A 19,178-nucleotide genomic window follows, 5' to 3' on the forward strand; every position below is an offset into this window, starting at 1 on the left:
CTATTTTTCTCTGCTCTGTCATTTTATTAGCTTGATTAAGTTACGTGTCTTTTTTGAATTGAGCTATAATTGACATATAACGTATTAGTTTCAGGTATACAACCTAATGATTTGATACTTATATATATACATATCATGAAATAATCACTACAATAAGTCTAGTTAATAACCTAGTTCATCATAGTTGACTTATTGGAAATGCTCCTGTGGAGGAATTCAATTATTTTCTAAGTTTTTACTAGGGCAGTTAGAGATCCCTTTGAGGCAATTCTGTGAATTATCTTATATATGAGTAGCTATTGTAAAAAGAATTGCTAAATGACAATGTTGTATAATTTTATGTGCAGATATAGTTTGAAATATTTAGAGACTATTTGTTTTTATTGTCTTCATTGTCTTTTAATAGGTATAATACTAAGGGGAAATAGCAACTGCTATTTTAACAAAGGATATGTCACCAGATATCCTTTCCCTTCTCTTTCCTTCCCCTTGGAACCTTCCTTAAAGCTGTTTTCTTACAGTATGCAACAAAAGGATTTATTCTCTTGACAATATATTTAATAACAGATGATTTAGCCGGCACTATCAATACCTTCCAAATAGTAATTTCTTCTAAGAAAATAAAAATACGTGTTGAGAACATTTTGTTACATTATATTTTCTCCCAGTTTACAGCTCCCAGGTTAGCCATATGTGTACATTGTATACTGCAGCTTTTCTACTAAGTCTCTGTGACAACATCTTATGCTACTTGCAGCCTTGAAAACGGACACATGACAGGATATCATAATTTTTTCCCTTTTCTAGTTTGCATTGATCATGAGTCAACAGATGCTTGGTGATTGCCTAATGCAGCGGAACTGCAAGGGCCAGGGAAAGACCACAGGATATTTGTACTGCAGCGATTGTTGATAACGGAAGAGACACAATGCCAGCATGGGAAGGCACATGGAAGTGTAGCAGTAGTGTTTCCTGGCATAGGTATCTGCTCCCTTCCCATCACCCCCCAGTACTTGTCCCAATGCTTATCACGGTCATGTGCTTCCTACTTACCATGTGTAGAAAAAGCAGGGAAATCAATATTTTGGGAATAAGATCCAGTGCCTCCCAGGAGCAGACAAGATCTGAATGTAAATAAAGTGGACGATAAAAGTTTAAAGGGCTATCTCAATATTTATGAAGTTCTTTCTAATCAGTGGGAGATGAAAACGACGTACCTTACAAACTCGCTGTCTGCCAAGAGTCATAAGCTCCTGTTTTTCTATTGGATGCTGCTGCTCCTTCTGGTTTACAGTCAGAGGTGGCGTGATTTCCCCAGGGAACCCTGGCCTCTGACTACCCCTCTGTCTGGACTGGAGCTCCTTTGTGCTCCTCCTGCCAGAAGCCAGGCCAGAACTGTGGCCTGGAATGTGCTAGAGAATTGTCAGAGTTGGCACTTTCTCACTCTGCACCTTTTTCCCTCCCCCCAGCCAGGTCGTGTCCTCTTTGGGTTACAGATGTCAGTTCTGAGCCCATTTCAGGGATGTTGTGGCCCAGTGACCTGGGACTCGGGCTCCCACAGAACGATATGATCTTGGTTCCTCATGGTCTCTAATTTCTGTCCCTGACTCTCAGTCCTTGGGCACTGGCTGAATTTAGGTGCAACCTATCAATCAGACTTGTTCACATTTTATATAACAAAATTATAAAAAATATATCATTTTAGAATTGAGACAAATGAACATGGCAACTATAATTTAAAATGTAAACCTTTTGTCCAGTAAAACTGAAGTCAGAAATACATAGACTTTTGGAAACTAACACCTAGAGATACCACAAATTTGGGTTTCAGGATTTAAAAGTGGCCTAAGTGCTGTCTAAAGGTCCTCTAATACCAGATTCTCCATAGCGTATTGAGTCAACTGGCTTTCTCTTTTTCTTTTTGATATAGTAGATGGACAATGTAGCTCGGGATCTTGAGCCTATGAGAATAATAGATGTAGGTCAGGAACGGTAATTCTGCTATTAAAAAGACCTGGCAGGAAATATACATGAGTGAAGCCCCCAGCCACCACACATTCTGGAAAACGATTTGAAAAGATATTCAGGTTTATGGCTTCCTTGGTCCAGAAATTCTGAAAATATTACTCAGTTACTACAGGTCAATTTGGGCCTAAAAATGATTACTCAAGAAACCTGTTAAGTGTGTTTACACAGCCTCCTGGAACTAGCATCTCCCTGAAAGGGTACCTGGGTAATCCTTTAGTGTCTGCTATGTTTGTTTCTCTGAGTACCAATAACTTTGTAAGGACTTTCCAGTACATCAGACTATAACGCAGTCTCATGTACTCTTAAACTTCATCAGCAAGCAAAGAAAAAAAACGAAAAAACAAGATTGCAAAGAACTGAAAAACTGTCGTGGGTACAGGTTTTAAATGTTGACACCAGAGAATCAGATCTGGCTGAGAAATAGCCCCTTGCCTGAAACACCATGCTCATCCGAACCAAAGTTGTTACAACTCATCGCAAGACAGATCCATCTTAAAGGCGAATGATCAGGGTTGCTATGGAGATGCTGCAGGAAATGATTCAGGAGATTGCCCAGAAACATACTTCCTTGAATATTGATAAATCCCATGCGACCTGTGTCAGTCTGTGGCTATTATAAAATGATCCCTAATGACTCTGTGCTTAGGCTGTACCCGTCCTGTGTAACCTCATTTAGATGCCGTTATAGGGCTGAAAGTGGAAACTTCCAAGTGACGCTCTATGCCACGGTTACATGCACATTGTGGGTGGTTTTCAGATTTGAATATGTGTGAGAATCACTAAGCGAGCTTATTACAAAAGTTGGTTTTATTCTAATTCAGGGGATCTATAGACCATGTTGCTTTAAAATGAAAGTTTAGGAAACATCACAGAGGTTTTGCCTTGTTTTCTTGATAAATGGTCTTGTTCTTTGGAAGCCATTCCTTCAGCTACAAAATGTTACGTTTCCTTGAGTAAAGGAAAGTATGTGTTATCATTGTTCCGGGCCCTTTTTGCACATATCGACCATGACTCCAAAGTTTCTGCTCCTAACCCAGAACTTTTCTTTGAACTCCAAGGGTGTATACCCAACTGTCTGCTGGACACCTCCGCTTGAATGTCTCACAGAATCCTCCGAGTCCACCCCACCTACAGTGCTGTCTATTTCTGTTAACGCAACACCATTCTTCTGCTTGCCCCGGCCAGAAAACTTGGAGTCATCCAAGGACTTTTTTTCTTTTTGTTTGCCACACCCCACACCCAGTCGGCTGACAAATCCCCTCGCCTCTACATTCAAAGTGTATCTAGACTTTGATCATTTTTGCCCACCTCTTGCTACATCTTGGTCTAAGCTTTTAACCATCTCTCACCTGAATTATTGCAGGTCTCCCTGCTTCCATTCCCGGTCCTTTATCATCTGTTTTCAGCACAGGAGCCAGAGTGTTCTTTAAAATTAAAACCACATCCTGTCCCACTTTGGCTCCAAACCCTGTAGTCGTTCCCCGTGTCACTCAGAGTAATGACCGGAGAACTGAGATTGACCTAAAGATTCGATCTCTGACCTCTTCTTACACCTCTCTCCCACCTGCTCACTTTCTTCAAGGCTCAGCGTCTCTAACTCTATTCCTTGGGAAGACCGGGCTTTTGTACTTGCCGTTCCCTCATTGTACTCGTTGCCGAGAATGCTCTTCCCCGAGATATCTGAGTGGCTCCTTTCCTCACCACCTCTAGGTGTTCGCTCAAAGGTTGCCTTCTCCAAGGGCCAACTCTTATTCCTTTATTTATTTAAAACTGTGACACCCCCCCCCTTCTGCCCATTTCCTCTACCGTGAGCCCCCAACCCCCTTTGCCCTGCTGTGCTTTTCCATAGCACCTCTCCTCTGGTAACATACTGGATTTTTCCTTGTTTTCATTGAATGATTGATTGATTTCATGTTTATTGTTTATTTTTCTTTCTTCCATAGAATGTACCGTATTTTGCTGCGTATAATGTGCTCCCATGTATAATGCTCACCCATGTTTTTGGCCCAGACTTTCAGGGGAAAAAAATATTTTGTTCTAATTTTTTCATGCAAATTTTTGTTTATATTTTGGTACTTGTTTTTTGTATTTTAGAGGAATTTTAGCATTTATTGATTTATTATTACACTTTTAACTCATAAGCATAAATAAAAGAATTAAAAACATTTATATAGATATGGAATTAGTACCACCCATATATAATGCGCATCCTTATTTTTCCCTCACAAATCTGGGCAAAAAAGTGCACATTATACACAGCAAAATACAGTAATTGCCACAGGGAAGTGATTTTCATCTGTTTTGTTCTGAAGTGTCCTCAGTGCTGAGAAAGGTGCTTGACACATACTAGGTGCTTAATAAATATTGCAGAGTAAACTCAGTGCCATAGTTATGGGGTAGTTACTAACAGTCAAGCATTGCTCTCAGTTCTCAGAATACAGCTGCGGATGGATGGGACAGCTCTGACTTCTCGGAGCTGACATTCCTGGTGGCAACTACTGCAAAACAGCAGAACTGCAGAGTGTGCAGCATTTTGTGCAGAGGACAGCGCGTGGGGCTGGTAAAGCGGCCACAGCAGCAGAGATGGAGGAGGACACATGGACGCGGCCCTCGGCAAAAGGCAGAGCAGTGTGCACGAGAGCCAAAGCTTCCAGAAAGCAGAGTGTGTATCACAGTGTCCAGAAGTCCAGGGATTACAGTAAAGTGAGTATGAAGAAGAACGTTGCACAGAAAAAGCAAGCAAGCTTATGTAAACAGCATACAATAGAAACTCCAAGTAACACTGGCTTAACCACACAATAGCTTATTCTCCACATTAAAGAAATGCAGAGGGAGCCAGGTGTTAGATGGAAGCTTTAGGATCCCACCAGAGACCCAGTCTCCTGTCTGTCTATTCCACTATCTTTAGCACATGCCTTCTATCCTCAAAATCACTTCCGGGAAGGATGCAAAGGGAAGGGCAAGGGAGTGTGTCTCTCGGCTGAGGAATCTTCCAGAAAAGGACACAGTACTTCTTGTTGGCTTGAACTTAGTCACCTGGCCATATCTAGCTGCAAAGTAGTCTAAGGGAACTGGTCTTTTAACCCGGGGGTTGTGACCACAAATACTCTGTCATAGGAATAAATGGACAAATTCGCGCTTATTAGACGAGGACCCAAGATTAAGACACAGCATTAAAGACTTAGACCAAGACCCTGATTTAAGATGCCTGGCAGGAAGGGTTGGTGGTTAAAACTGTAGTCTGAATATTTTGATCTCATTAGTTCTTTGTGTGTAGAGGGATGATTAGCAGGGAAGCAGATTTCCGAGTTACAAAACCGATGTCCCCAGAAGAGATAGAATTTCAAATTGAAATGGTGCTTTGGTAGTTATCTGATTAATGTTTCTGACATGGAACATGGACTGTTTTTATGTCCTTTGAATAAAAGTATAGGAAACTAAGACAATTGGTGTATCTTTCAGACCACAGTTAGGGAATCTGTAAAGAGAATCAGGAGTCATTTGTTTTTAAATATATTTTAATATTAGTATTTTAAGCAAAAAGTAATAAATGTACAGTGAAAAGTAAATCATCTCCTACCCCAGGCCATTAGATCCCTGAACCTGTAGACTTCTGGTGCCTCTCCCCAGAAGCAACCACTCTTATCAGTTTCTTGTGGAAGAAGGGGTCATATAAAACTGGTGAACCATATGGAAAGAAATGCATGCTTCTTGTTGTTAACAGTGGAAACTTTTTCAATTTAATTTATAGGCATTAAAAGGAAGAGCAAACTCAAATATACCACTTCTATGAACCCCCTACCATGCTGTGGTTAAGCCAGGCAGATACTGTTACTGCCTCCCAACCTCCTTCATGTCTTTTTATAACTATCATTTTTTTTATTGTGGCAAAACATACATAAGAAAATTTGCCATGTTAATTAATTTTAATGGTATAGTGCAGTGACGTTGGGTATATTCACATTGTTGGGCAACCATCTCCATTATCCATTTCCAGAACTTTTTCATCATCCCAAAGAGAAACTCTATCCTCATTAAATACTAACTCCTTATTCCTTATTCCCCCAGGGCCTGGTAACCCCACCCTACTTTCTGTCTCTACAAATTTGCCTATTCTAAGTACCTCATATCAGTGGAATCATATAATATTTGTCCTTTCGTGTCTTGCGTATTTCGTTTAGCATAATGTCTTCAAGGTTCATCCATGTTGTAGCAGGTGTCACAATTGCCTTCCTTTTTAAGGCCAAATAATAATCCATTGTATGGATATATCACATTTTGTTCGTTCATGTGTTCATGAACATTTGGGTTGTTACTGCCTTTTGGTTATTGTGAATAATGGCACTATGACTTTTAGTCTCCAACCGTCTGTTTGAGTTCCTGCTCTTAATTCTTTTGTATCCTTCATGTCTTTTCATAACATGCTGTGATATATTGTGGTTGTTGCTTAGATGCACAGATGCTTTAAATCCTTGTTAGATTCTAATCCCTTGAGAACAGGGACCGTACTTTTTCTTTCACTCACAAACTCACTCATTTGGTCATTCAACAATTATCTATTGAGCACCTGCTGAGTACTGGGCTCTGTGCCAGACTCTGGGGGCACAGAGTGCAACGCAGAGCATAACCTCTGTCCTCTTGCTATGAGCATAGGTCTAGGAGGGACATTTTTCTCTCATTAATTTTGAACAATGCTTGTACATTGTAAGTATTCAACAAATATTCAACAAATATTGTTGACTTGGTTGACTTATTGAGTTCATGTATCCCCAGCGGTTCTTGAGAGTGTCTTATCAGTGATTTGATGGCAGTAAAAATATACGGAACAAATGTAAGTTCGGTGTCATTTAGAATCACACCTTTCTTGTTCCCCTGAAAACGGGCAGACGGTGGTGTCCAGCACACAGTATGGGCTCGATAGTTTTAAAATGAATGCAGATGCCATAATTTGTTCTGATGAGCTCTGACAAGTTCTAATGAACCCTGCCCATATATTATGGATAGAAAAACTGAGGCATTTAAGAAAAGCACTGACCAAGTCAGAAATAGAAGCTGGGCCTCCTGACCTGCAAACTGATGTTTTATGCTCTTGATCACACTAGTATATAAAATTAGAACTGATGTTCCACTTTTCTGCGAAAGATGTGAACTTTAATTAGGTGTAATCACACAGTATGGAGAAGATTGAAGGCCTTTAAATTTCCTAAAAATGATAATGAACCAGATTCTAAAATAAGCTTGTTAAAAGCTGTTCTTAAATTAAAAAGATAGTAGCATATAATGATGAATTGCTATTTCGGCTGGGAGGGGTGAGGTGTTACTGTATTGTCCATTCGGGAGGCCTCACCAAGCTGTGTCCACTGTATATATCACGTCTCTGCTCATGCAGCTTGACCCTGTTCTTGGGGTTTGGAAATGATACCCGCTTATTGAGTGTCAATGAATTATTTAGGTTTTTTGGATCTTTTTGCTCAACCTGGTTTGAAAACATTTAATCCTATGTTATATGGGTTCAAGTTGAAATCACTTTATTTCATGAGGAATTCTGGCTAAATTTTTCATGAGGGAGAAAGTTGAGGCCTTTCATTATGAAAAAGTTTTTGGATGATTTGTGGATCTTAAAGCCAAGCTATTTTAAAATTTTCGGAAATTTCAGTTTCAAAAAAGTCTCCAGTATTTAAAATGAGTAAATTTGTTTTGTAATAAAACGTAAGAAGGACACAGCTTGGAAACCCAAGGAGAGCATAGACTAAACTCACATCTAACCTTAGCCGATCAAGTCCTGAAACTATCATTGATTCACTGATGGCACAGGGCATAGATGACCTTAATTCATGAGGCAAAACCATTTTGTGTATGTGTATATATATGTATATATACATATACACACACTCATATATATATATATATATATATATATATATATATATATAGAATTTGACAAGAAGAGTAAATTGAGCAGAAGTTATCTAAAAGAACTTGAAGAGAACAGAGTGCTACCAGTGCTGTCCCCAAAGTTAAAAAGGACTTGTATACTGTTGGAAAGAGAATAAGCCTAAAGGTCAAACTTGTTGCCCTTGTTTTGTTGTTGTTTTTAAATGAGATATAATTGACATATAACATTGTGTAAGTTTAAGGTGTGCAACGTGTTGATTTGATACATTTATATATTGCAAAATGATTACCATTGTAGCTTTAGCTAACACCTCACCTGTATCATCTTATATAATATTTCTTTTTTATGGTGAGAACAATTAAGATCTAGTCTCTCAGCAACTTTGAAGTTTATAATATAGCATTGTTGACTATAACCACTGTGCCATGCATTAGGTCTCCAGGACTTAGCTACTAGTTGCAAATTTCTACCCTTAAACAAGATCTCCTCAATTTTCCCACTTTCCAGCTCCTGGTTACTACCATTCTACTCTCTATATTTACAAGTTTGGCCTTTTTAGATTCCACACTTAAGTGATATCATATAGTATTTGTCTTTTTCTGTCCGACTTGTTTCACTTAGCATAATGCCCTCAAGTTCCATCCATATTGTTGCAAATGGCAGGGTTTCCTTCTTTCTCATGGTTGCATAATATTTCATTGTATGTGTATATGTACACCAAATCTTGTTCAGCTGTTCATCTGTTGATGGCTACTTAGGTTGTTTCCATATCTTGGCTATTGTGAATAATGCTTCAATAAACATGGGAGTGCAGACATTTCTTAAATATCCTGTTCCAATAACTCTTAGAAAAAAACATAGGGAAGAAGCTCTTTGAGATTAGTCTTGGCAATGATTATTTTTGGATATGACACCAAAATCACAAGCAACAAAAGCAAAAATAAAGAAGTAGAACTACATTAAACTAAAAAGCTTCTGCCCAGCAAAGGAAACCAGCAACAAAATGAAATGGAAACCTATGGAATGGGAGAAAATATTTGTAAACCATATGTCAGATAAGTGGTCGTTGCCCTTATTGATATGCAGACTTTCTAGCTAATGAAATATGTTTTTGTTTTAATGACAAGAGGAAATGCTCAGAAGTCTTTAGACTTACTATAATTTATCATAATAATGCAGATATTTCATCAATTTTGTTGTTGTTATTTATTTCCCATTGTATACTTTTCTAGAGTCAGGAGTATGAACATAAAATGACCAAGTCGTGGCCCATGATGTTTGGCCTTTCACTACCAACCTTATTTATGAGATTTGCGTGAAATAGGTACAAGTGTGCGTTCACAGTAAGGGCCAGAGCAGTAACTGCCAAGTAATATAGTGAAATCAAATCATTGACAATGGATTTTGGTCAAAAATTGTCTTGATGTCTGACTCAATTTTGATGTGTTGATTTCCTTGCTGCTGCCCTGTTTGTGTCCCAGAGAATGATGGGGGCTCTTCCTCCAGCAGGCCCCCTTTTCTCCCTGCCCAGCCACGTGTAATGAAGGACAGGCGCTGATGTGGGAGAGCCTTCTTGTCAATGAACTCCTCTTCTGATCCTGCCAGTCGACTAGCAGGGCCTGAGAGAGGAGAAATCAGCAGTTCCCATCATTTCGCTCACTTAACCTGTGTCCCTTAGAAGAGGGTTTTACATTTTACAATACAGATGGAGAAGAGGCAGTCAGGATAGGGAGAACTGAGGCTAGAGGAAGGAGGAAAATATGGGAGGACAAACCTAGTGTCAAGTATTTTCCCCAGCATCTAAGACAGTGAACAGAAAGCTAATGCCTCAGTCGTCCTAGTCACTAATATAAACGATTTATTGCAGGCTCGTGTACTAGGCTAAGTGCTTTGCAGCTAGCACTTCATTAAATTTTTACAACACCCCATGAAGTAGGCATTATCTTGTATCTCTACTTTACAGATAAGAAAACCAAGATCCACAGAGAGTAACTTTGCTAAGATGATGTGGCAAGAAAGGGCAGAAACCAGAATCCAACCTCAGTTGTGGTCTGACTTTAAAACCACTCTGCCATTCTGCATCCCCAGAATAAAGTATGCCCTTCCCCTGACCCAGTAGGCTCCTCAAAAAGTCCGCGTGAGGTCTGAACACTGACTCCCTAAGATTAGTGAACTGGTGGCTGGGGCCCCATGTCACTCTTGTGCCTCCAATGGAGTTTGACAGAAATGATCACAACGGGTACTGCATGTCTGAATTTTTTATCACACAGTAGGAATAGCTGTACAGAAAATTTAGGCTCTTAATTGTCCAACAGAGATTGTGCCACTGTTAGAAGAGAGAAGTTTGCCAGACGTCTGTTTTTACAGCTCAACATTTTCTTATGCAGTTGTTATCAAGTTGTTACTTTAATACCATAGTCAATCATATTACGTTACAGCAAAACACATCCGACATGCTCATTAAAACAAATATCACATTTGCATAATCACTGTCAATAAAAGGTAAACACACAGAGGCAGCTAGAAAACTAATGAGGTTTGTTCAGCAGCAGTCGCCCTCGTGGCCCACGTGCTCCAGGAACTTCCGTGGGACTCCCCCGCCTCCTCTCACCTTCCTACCTTCACTTTTCCTAGAAGAGGTCAAGGCTAGTGTTGTTAAGTGGAAAATTGTAGAAGAGGATGAAAGGGAACAATCTGATGAAAGTTGAAGCTAGTGGTGAGAGAAAGTGACATGACTGGAAAAAAGGAGTAGCTCAGAGGGGCGTTACTAAACAAAAGTGAGGACAAAGGAGGCCCTTCATGCAGGGCCGTCGTCTGAGGATGATGTGATGGTTTCATGTATTTGAAGAAGGGGATGACTTACTCAGTGCATCCTAAGGGCAGGATGGAGTCTACCTTACCAGGGCCCATTCACAGGTCCAGCGCCTGCAATAGCACCGATGCCCAGGAGTGCGGAGTGCAGGAATCTAGGGCATGCAGAATGCTCCACGAGTTCCAAAGCGTTTTCCGTTTTCAGTAAGGGAGCTCGTTTGGTCATCCTGACCCCACCGTGAGACAGGTGTTATTACTCTACTATTGGCAGATGAGGACAAAAGAGTAAGCAAGCTGCCAGAGTTCACATAGCCTGGTACATACCGTGTTTCCCTGAAAATAAGACCTAGCTGGACAATCAGCTCTAATGCGTCTTTTGGAGCAAAAATTAATATAAGACCTGGTCTTATTTTACTGTAATATAAGACCTGGTCCTATGTAACATAATATAATATAATATAATATAATATAATATAATATAATATAATATAATATAATATAATATAATACTGGGTCTTACATTAATTTTTGTTCCAAAAGACGCATTAGAGCTGATTGTGCGGCTAGGTCTTATTTTCAGGGAAACATGGTAGTTGAATGACTGAAGAGTGATGAATGAATGAATGAGCACAGTTGCTAAAGAAGATGTGGGAAAGGAAGATGGTGTTATCTCCAGGATCACTTCATTCTATTCAAGGAGCTTACTGAGCCAAAATTCAGTGCCTCCAAAAAAACAGTCATCTCCCATTTGGCCCTTATTGAGAACTGGAAGGGAGTAATTGAACAGTTACACCTAGGAAAGGTCCCCAGGGTGGTCGCTACATAGATTTCCACTGACTTGCAGACCTTTTCTTTGCTTTCCAGGACCCAGCACAGCCCCTCAGACATAGAGTGTGCTGTACAAATGTCTGTCATGGGGACTGAGTGCCAAAGCCCTTGCAGTAAGGCAGTTTCGTGTAGTTAGTGGTTTCCTTACCGACCCAGAGAACCTAATATATATATAATAAGGCTCTAGGGCTTGTTGGGATTGGAATCATGAAGGCTTATCCTCTCCCCGAATGGAATATAAATTCTCCACTGGGGGGCGCTGTGCCTGGGCTGTAGGATTGCACTATAGCTTTATTTACAAAGTATTCTGGGTCTTGAACAGAACCCTGCTCGAAATCCAATATAGATATTTTTTCTTTTTAAACATGATTCATTCAAGTATTCTTTTTGTGACTCCCCCCTTTAGCTAACATTCTTTTGGGATAAATTGTTATGTGTAAATCAAGTTTTAAAGACTTAAACTCCTCATTCTAATCTTGCGTCTGAGTTTGTCACAGTTTCACTAAGGTCATCAGTTACCTCCGGTCACTAAATATAGTGTTGAACTCTCCCTCCAAGAAAAGACTTTTCTCTTTGTTTTCGGTAATGCTCCATCCTGGTTTTCCTCTCAGTTAAGTGGCTTCTCCTTTCCCAGTCTCTTTCACAACTCTTACTCCTATACTCTGAGGTTAAATTGTTAGAGATTCTGGAGCTTGGCTCTCGGGCCTCTTCTTTCCTAACTGTACTTGCTCCATACCATGGCTTCAATTGACTTCCATATGCTGATGACTTTCAAGTTTATATCTCTAGCAGAGATCCCTTCCTTAAGCGCTGGACCCAAATACTGCTTTGATACCTCCATTGGGATATTTTAAAGTACCTCTAACTCAATTTGTCCAAAACTGAACTTGTAAAAATTGAACAGTTTCTCCTAAATTAATTATCTTCCAGTGTTTTCTATTCCAGCCAATGGCATCACCAACCAACGGGTTGCATAAGCCATCAACTTCCGAGCCATTCTTGTGGTGCTTCTCCCTACCCTCCACCACAAATCCTATTGATTTTACCTCCTAAGTATCTCTCAAATCCATTCCCTATTTCCACCTTTATTGCCATCACTCTAGTCTAAGCACTTACCATCATTCACCTGGGCTACTGGACTAGTTTACTGACTGGTTTCCATGCCTCTACTTTGATCTCCAATCCAGACTCCACAGTGAGCTTTCCAAAATACATCTCTGATCACATCAGTCCCTTGCTTAAATCCTTCAGTGAATTATATCCTACTGCTCTTAGGGTAAATAACCTACAAGGCGTGGCCTGGCCCCTGCCTACCTGGCCAAACTTTGTCTTTCCTTATATGTTTACTTCTCTCTTGTTCCAGCTGCATTGCCTGGGGCCACATGCCCTCCTCTTTGGCCCACTCCTCATGGGTTACAGATGAGGCAGCAGACTCAGAGGTACGAAATAGGTTTGCTTCAGATGAGAGCAGACTCTTTTCTTCCAGGTCACAGCTCCTGTTACCACACAGCCTGCATTGCTTCAGTTCCTGAGTGCTATCCTATTCTGACGTGACCAAGAGAGCCCCGCAGAAAATAAGGAAACAAATAGTGTGTGACTGCTTATTCAACTCCAGTGAAACCATGAACTTTACTTAATTAAGTTCTTTCTGAAAATCCAGGATATAGTCAGAGTCAGATAACACAAACAATCGTGCCTTTCTTCGGATGCAGTCTTTAGAACATCTTCAGCCCACGAACTCATACTTGAAGAGTGCTCGTATGTTATTCTTGGTTAATGATAGGATGATAAAAATGAAAATCGAATGTAGCTATTAGCCAAAAACTAGCTTCTACACAGTGTCTCCGGAAACCTTTTGAACCCTGACATGGTTGATGAACAGAGTACGTTAGAGCTGTGACTCATCAGGGCCTCTGTCTGACAGGGTTTCCTTGGGTAGCAGCCTGGATGTGTTCAAGTCCCAAGTGATCTGATCTGATGTTTCTTTGATAAACTACTTCAAAATGTACTTTGTCACCCTGTTATTGATGGAAAGCCGAAATGACAGTGCTCAATTGTGAGCTTTGGGGACTATTATGGGAAAGTACTTATTTCATGAATTAATTCTCTTCACTGCCACGGAGACCCGACTTAATGCTTTCATTCAGTTGGGAAGAAATGGGCAGTCTACAAGATTGTCTTGAGGTGGGAAATGATGAAGTGATCATTGTCAGAGGTGTAATGGATGTCATATTGCGAATAGCTGTGCTCCATTTAATAAGTCCATGGTTAGAAATTGAACAGAAAAGCATTTTCAATCTCTTTATCCTCTAGGACTTTAAAAAGTTCTAGAATTTAAAAAAAACAGGCTTTAGAAATGACCACTTCAAACTACCTTTCAAGTTACCAAAGATTACCATGGCAACTAAATTACTGCATGAGTAAAGGAAGTGTGTTTAATGACGTTTATCAGCCCATGTACAAGTTCCCTGTTTTTGAAGAGGAAATGCCAGGGGTTGAGACTTTCATGCTCTTTGTTAAGAAAGAGAAGGAACACCTCCGGAGGAGGTGTATTACTCTTAGCAGAATGAAGGAAGGGTGTCAAAAGCCTCCACATGCATCTTCACAGAAGTGCCGGAGACATTAAAGGAATGAATTGCGCAATGGGACACCGTTGCTCCTTGCAAGAGTCAGAAAGACAGAGTTTTAACTATAGGAACAGGTTTGGGATGATCTGGTGGTAGCTTCTTTTCTACATATATTTTTGTGTTCATTTTTGTTCTATGCATTGAATTTCACACCCTATTGGGTGATTTTCTCTTTTTTATCTGAAAGTGGAATCGGGAGCCAAGGTCAAGGCCTTGGTACACATTTCCGGAGGATGTTATATAATTGCGGCCCTGGGATTTCACTTTAAGTTTTACAGACAGTTTTTTGTTTGTCATTTATGTGTACATTCTCAGAAAACTCCGTGTTTCTTTGTAATGTACTGCAATCATTTATCACTAAAACACACTAACCTTTGGTGAAGAAATAGTAGCAAAGCTACTTTAAATGGTAGTTCTTGTTTTATTTTTAAAATCAAGGTGTTTACAGCAAGTGCAGGTGTGTATCATTTCAACCTGGATTCATTTACTTATACACCCAGGTGATTTTTCTTCCTTGATTCCATTTGAAGTTACTGAACATTATATACGAGCTCTGACAATTAAGTTCGCAAACTTGTTGCAGCGCTATTGCTAACCTTTTTTGATATCAGAGGGATTATTCATTTTGGATTTGTACCAACTGGACAAACAGTTAACCAAGTTTACTATTTGGAAGTGCTGAAAATGCTGTGTGAAAAAGTCAGATAACCTGAACTTTTCTCCAACAATTCATGGCTCTTGCATCACGACAATGCACCAGCTCACACGGCACTGTCTGTGAGGGAGTTTTTAGCCAGTAAATAAACAAATAACTGCATTGGAACACCCTCCCTACCCACCTGATCTGGCCCCCAATGACTTTGTTCTTTACTCAAAGATAAAGAAAATATTGAAAGGAAGACATTTTGATGACATTCAGGACATCAAGAGTCATACAAGGACAGTTCTGATGGCCATTCCAGAAAAAGAGTTCCAAAATTGCTCTGAAGGGTGGACTAGGTGCTGGCGTCAGTGCATAGCTTCCCAAGGGGAGTACTTTGAAGGTGACCATCGTGATATTCAGCAATGGGGTATGTAGTGCTTTTTCTAGAATGAGTTTGCAAACTGAATTGTTCAACCTCATACTTAGACAGATTTTTATGGTTGGAAGCGACTTTAAAGGTAATGTACTTTGCCTTTGCCTCCCACGTTTACCTAGCCTCAGTTCTAACACTTTTACTGACAGGGCCACCACTATCCTTAGAGATAGTCCACCTCATTATTAGACAGCAATAATGGTTAAAAAATTATTTCTTTTGTTAAACTAAAAGTTGATACCATAAAACTTCCATTCGCCGATTCTTGCTTCACTAAAGGAAAGTATAATATACTGACAACAACAAAAACTGATAGACTTTTAATGGATTATTTAAGTGCCACTGGGTCAGAGGTTAAAAGTTTGTGCAGAATGGGATGAAATTCATCTGGAAGGAAATTGGACTTTGTTTGGGCTAGACACTGAAGGATGTGACCACCTTGTTTTGTGCTTAAGGCTTCTTCTCAGTCTCCCCCTCATTGAGAAGCATCTTTGGTTATTTCAGTTTGTGAGAGGAGAGAAGGGCAATTGGCACAGGGAACATAGGGCAAGGCTTCAAAGCTGAGATGCTCCTGGCACTTGGAAATACAGGATTTTGGTCTTTAGACTTTTACAACCTTGAAGTGATTGGTAAGTTGATGAGATGTTCAAAGAGAGACTCCACACAGTAGAGGGGCATTAGGGGATTTTCATAGATTCGTATACTCTCGAAGTAGTTATGGAACTTTTCACTGCTGGGAAACTCACCACTTCCTGTGGCAGCAGCTTAACTTTTCAACTGCTCATTGAACAGTTGTTCCTGTGTTGAGTTCAAAACCATTTATCTCCCTGTAACTTGGACTTACTGGTCCTAGTTCTTTCATCTATGTGACAACCTTCAAATATTTGAACATAGCAACCCCATGTTTTTTTCAAGATGACTTTTCCTCCAGCTAAATCCACCCAGTTCTGTTAATAATTTTTATATGAAATGGATTCAAAGAAAATTGATTGCCCCATATAGTTCATTATACTTAAAAATAAGCCATTTTTTGAGAATCTTATCTTTGCTAAGCATTGTATTTAACATTTTACCTTTAGAGTACAGTAAATGTTGCTAGCTGTTTTCTCATTTAATTCTCACAACAATCTCATGAGATAGGCAGTATTCATATCAGCATTTAGCAGACAAGGAAACTAAAGCCCAGAGTGGTAAACCAACATGAGTAAGTTGATGGAGCTGATATTCCAGTTCCTATCTTTTGAACTCTGAACTCCATATTTTAAATCCCAACAATAGATTGATTCTAATTTATTAATGAGCCTGTTAAAGGACGTTATCTGGAGCCAAATACCTGACTTTAGGGGTGAGCCCATGTGCATGGAGCAGAGTAGCACTCCCTTATTTTGGAGACTTTGCTCCTGATAATGTAGCCAAAATCTCATTGGTTCTCTGGCAAGAACATCATGCTATTGACGTTCAAGCAAACCGTTGGTTCTTAAAACATGTGCGCTTATCAGGATATGTCTTCCCAATTGTATGGTTTATTTTTTGGACATGAGTATAGAAATTTGTAGTTATATTTATTAACTTTCATCTGTTGTTATATTTGGCTCGTCACTTAAGATCTAAATTCTGGCAGCCACATACCATTAGCAAAGTGCTGGAGTGAAGGTGGGAATTCTTGGCGGAAAGAATGATCACTCAGGGCCAATAAGGAAGGGTTTACTCTGTGTAAGTTATGAAGACATAAGCTATGTTTTAGAAAGATTTAACAAAAGAGACTAAAACATTTAAAACTTTATTAATAAAATTCCCATGCAAAACAACTTGACCCACCCAAATCAGTATCTTTCTACTGCTAGTATCAACGCTATACATGTTGGCCATACTTTTTACTTCAGTGCACTTTCTCTACTCGTTACATGTATAACAGAGCCAGAGTCATTCCCTTTTGTTGAATCAATCATAATTAATTCTGGACTTCAGTTTAGTGAACGTGAGTGGGCATGAATGGATAAAATTGCCTTCCTGATGCAACGAAAACCAAGTGTGATAGAAGAAAACAGCAGCACTGGCATGGACGGACTGAGGCTTACACTCTCCCTGGCTGTTAGGTGACTCTGCAATCAAGCTGGGAGCTCTGGCCTGACTTCCTCAGGGTGCCATTTGCAGAGCTGAGGAGATTCCTTCTTTCCGGGAAGGTGTGAGGGTATCATTGTCATAGTTTTCAGAGTGCAGATACAGGGGAGCATGCTCTAGCTTTGGGTGCTTGAACTCTAGAGGGTTAGCCGAGGTCAGCGGAGGTCCTGGACACCTGACCGGGAGGGTTCATCCAGTGTTGGTCGAAGATGTTTCCTCTCAGTAGTGAATCCCTGGGGTGTTAATGAAATACTAAGAAAATCCAGCCTTCTAGGGAATGGAAGTGTCTGGGAGAGACAGAAGACAGGTAAGATTAGGTCATCAGGGAATCACCTAGGGGCAAAGCCAGGTAGGGTGGGGTGCCTTTTACTTGTTCTGTTTACATTTGCTCCCACAACTTGGGCTTCATTCAACGACTTGTTAAAGTAACCAAATTGGGTCCAAGATGGAGTCATTCCTGCTAAGACCCATTTCAGCAAACCAAAACTTTGTCAAATTTCTATGCTCAGCTCTCCCAGAAAAGGAAGGCCTACGTCAACCATTCAGTGTTTGCCTGCTCAGCTCAAGTTACCTGACTTGGCTCTAAGACTTACTTTTGCTCTATGTAAGAAAAGTAATCTTGTAATAACCAATCAGCAAATCCTCAGTATAACTTCCTTATTTCTGCTCCCTTCTGCCCATAAAATCTCTTGCCTTGTACAGCTCTCTGGAGCTCCTTTATGTCTGCTAATTGGATGCTGCCCAATTCATGAATCTCTGAGTAATGCCATTAAGATATTTAAAATTTACTCAGTTGAATTTTGTTCTTTAACATCCCCGTGGTACGAATACAGGAAGAGCCAAAGCAAGGAAGAGAAAGCCCAGAATGCATGAAGAGTTTGGAAGCAAAAGAAAGTGGTCCTTGTGTCATCTACACTTAAAGAGATTATTATGTTCACCTTTTTTGTTGATGTGTCTTAACTTCATGGTTTTGGCATGACTATGACCATCTCAGTGTAGGCATGATTCTGTATACTCTTCAAGTTGAACTTGATATTCAACTTGAAGAGCATACAGAATCATGCCTACATGTTTGCTAGAACACTTCCTAAAATCAATGATAAAATTCTAACAAAAGGAGAACCCATGTGTTATCCATGTTCCATATCTTGGTGCATTGTCTGTAGTGCTAATATTTAAATCTTGACCCTTGAGATCAAGACATGAAGTATTGGCCTGTTTCTTATCAAAGAACCTCTGTGGACACGGACTCATTCTTCCCTGACAGTGAATAAAGCCAGCTGTGGGCCCCTTTCAGCGACGAGACAGAAATGAGAAGTGCCTTGTTTAAACTCTTCTGGTGAGCCATCAAGAGTATATGCAAGCACTTCCAGCAGTTATTTCCGTATTCGAACTGTTACTATAAATATTGGAAATGTGGAATCCAAAAAATCCGTACGTAGTAAAGTGTAAGTATTACTGAGGTTCTCACCAACGTGCTGCACCTTAAACATGAATCAGGGCCCGGATGACAGTTCCGTGAGAATTTAGGAGGCGTGTTGGTGCTCCAACTAGGAGTCTGTGACACTGGGAAAACCCTGGAAACTTCTGGGTCTCCACGTGTTGTTTTAGCTTTCACTTCTAAGTTGTGCTGTTAATATATTGCAGGGAAGAAAGAGAAAGAGGGAGGGAGGGAGGCAGGGAGAGAGATAGACCCTGTTTCCTTTGTGAACAAGCATTTTCCCACAGAAAAGTTTAAAGGTGCTTGAGGAAGGACGTTGAGTGTGTAATCAGCCATTTAAAGTGAATGGA

This window comes from Rhinolophus sinicus, linkage group LG14, assembly GCF_036562045.2.
Source record: "Rhinolophus sinicus isolate RSC01 linkage group LG14, ASM3656204v1, whole genome shotgun sequence".
Lineage (NCBI taxonomy): Eukaryota > Metazoa > Chordata > Mammalia > Chiroptera > Rhinolophidae > Rhinolophus > Rhinolophus sinicus.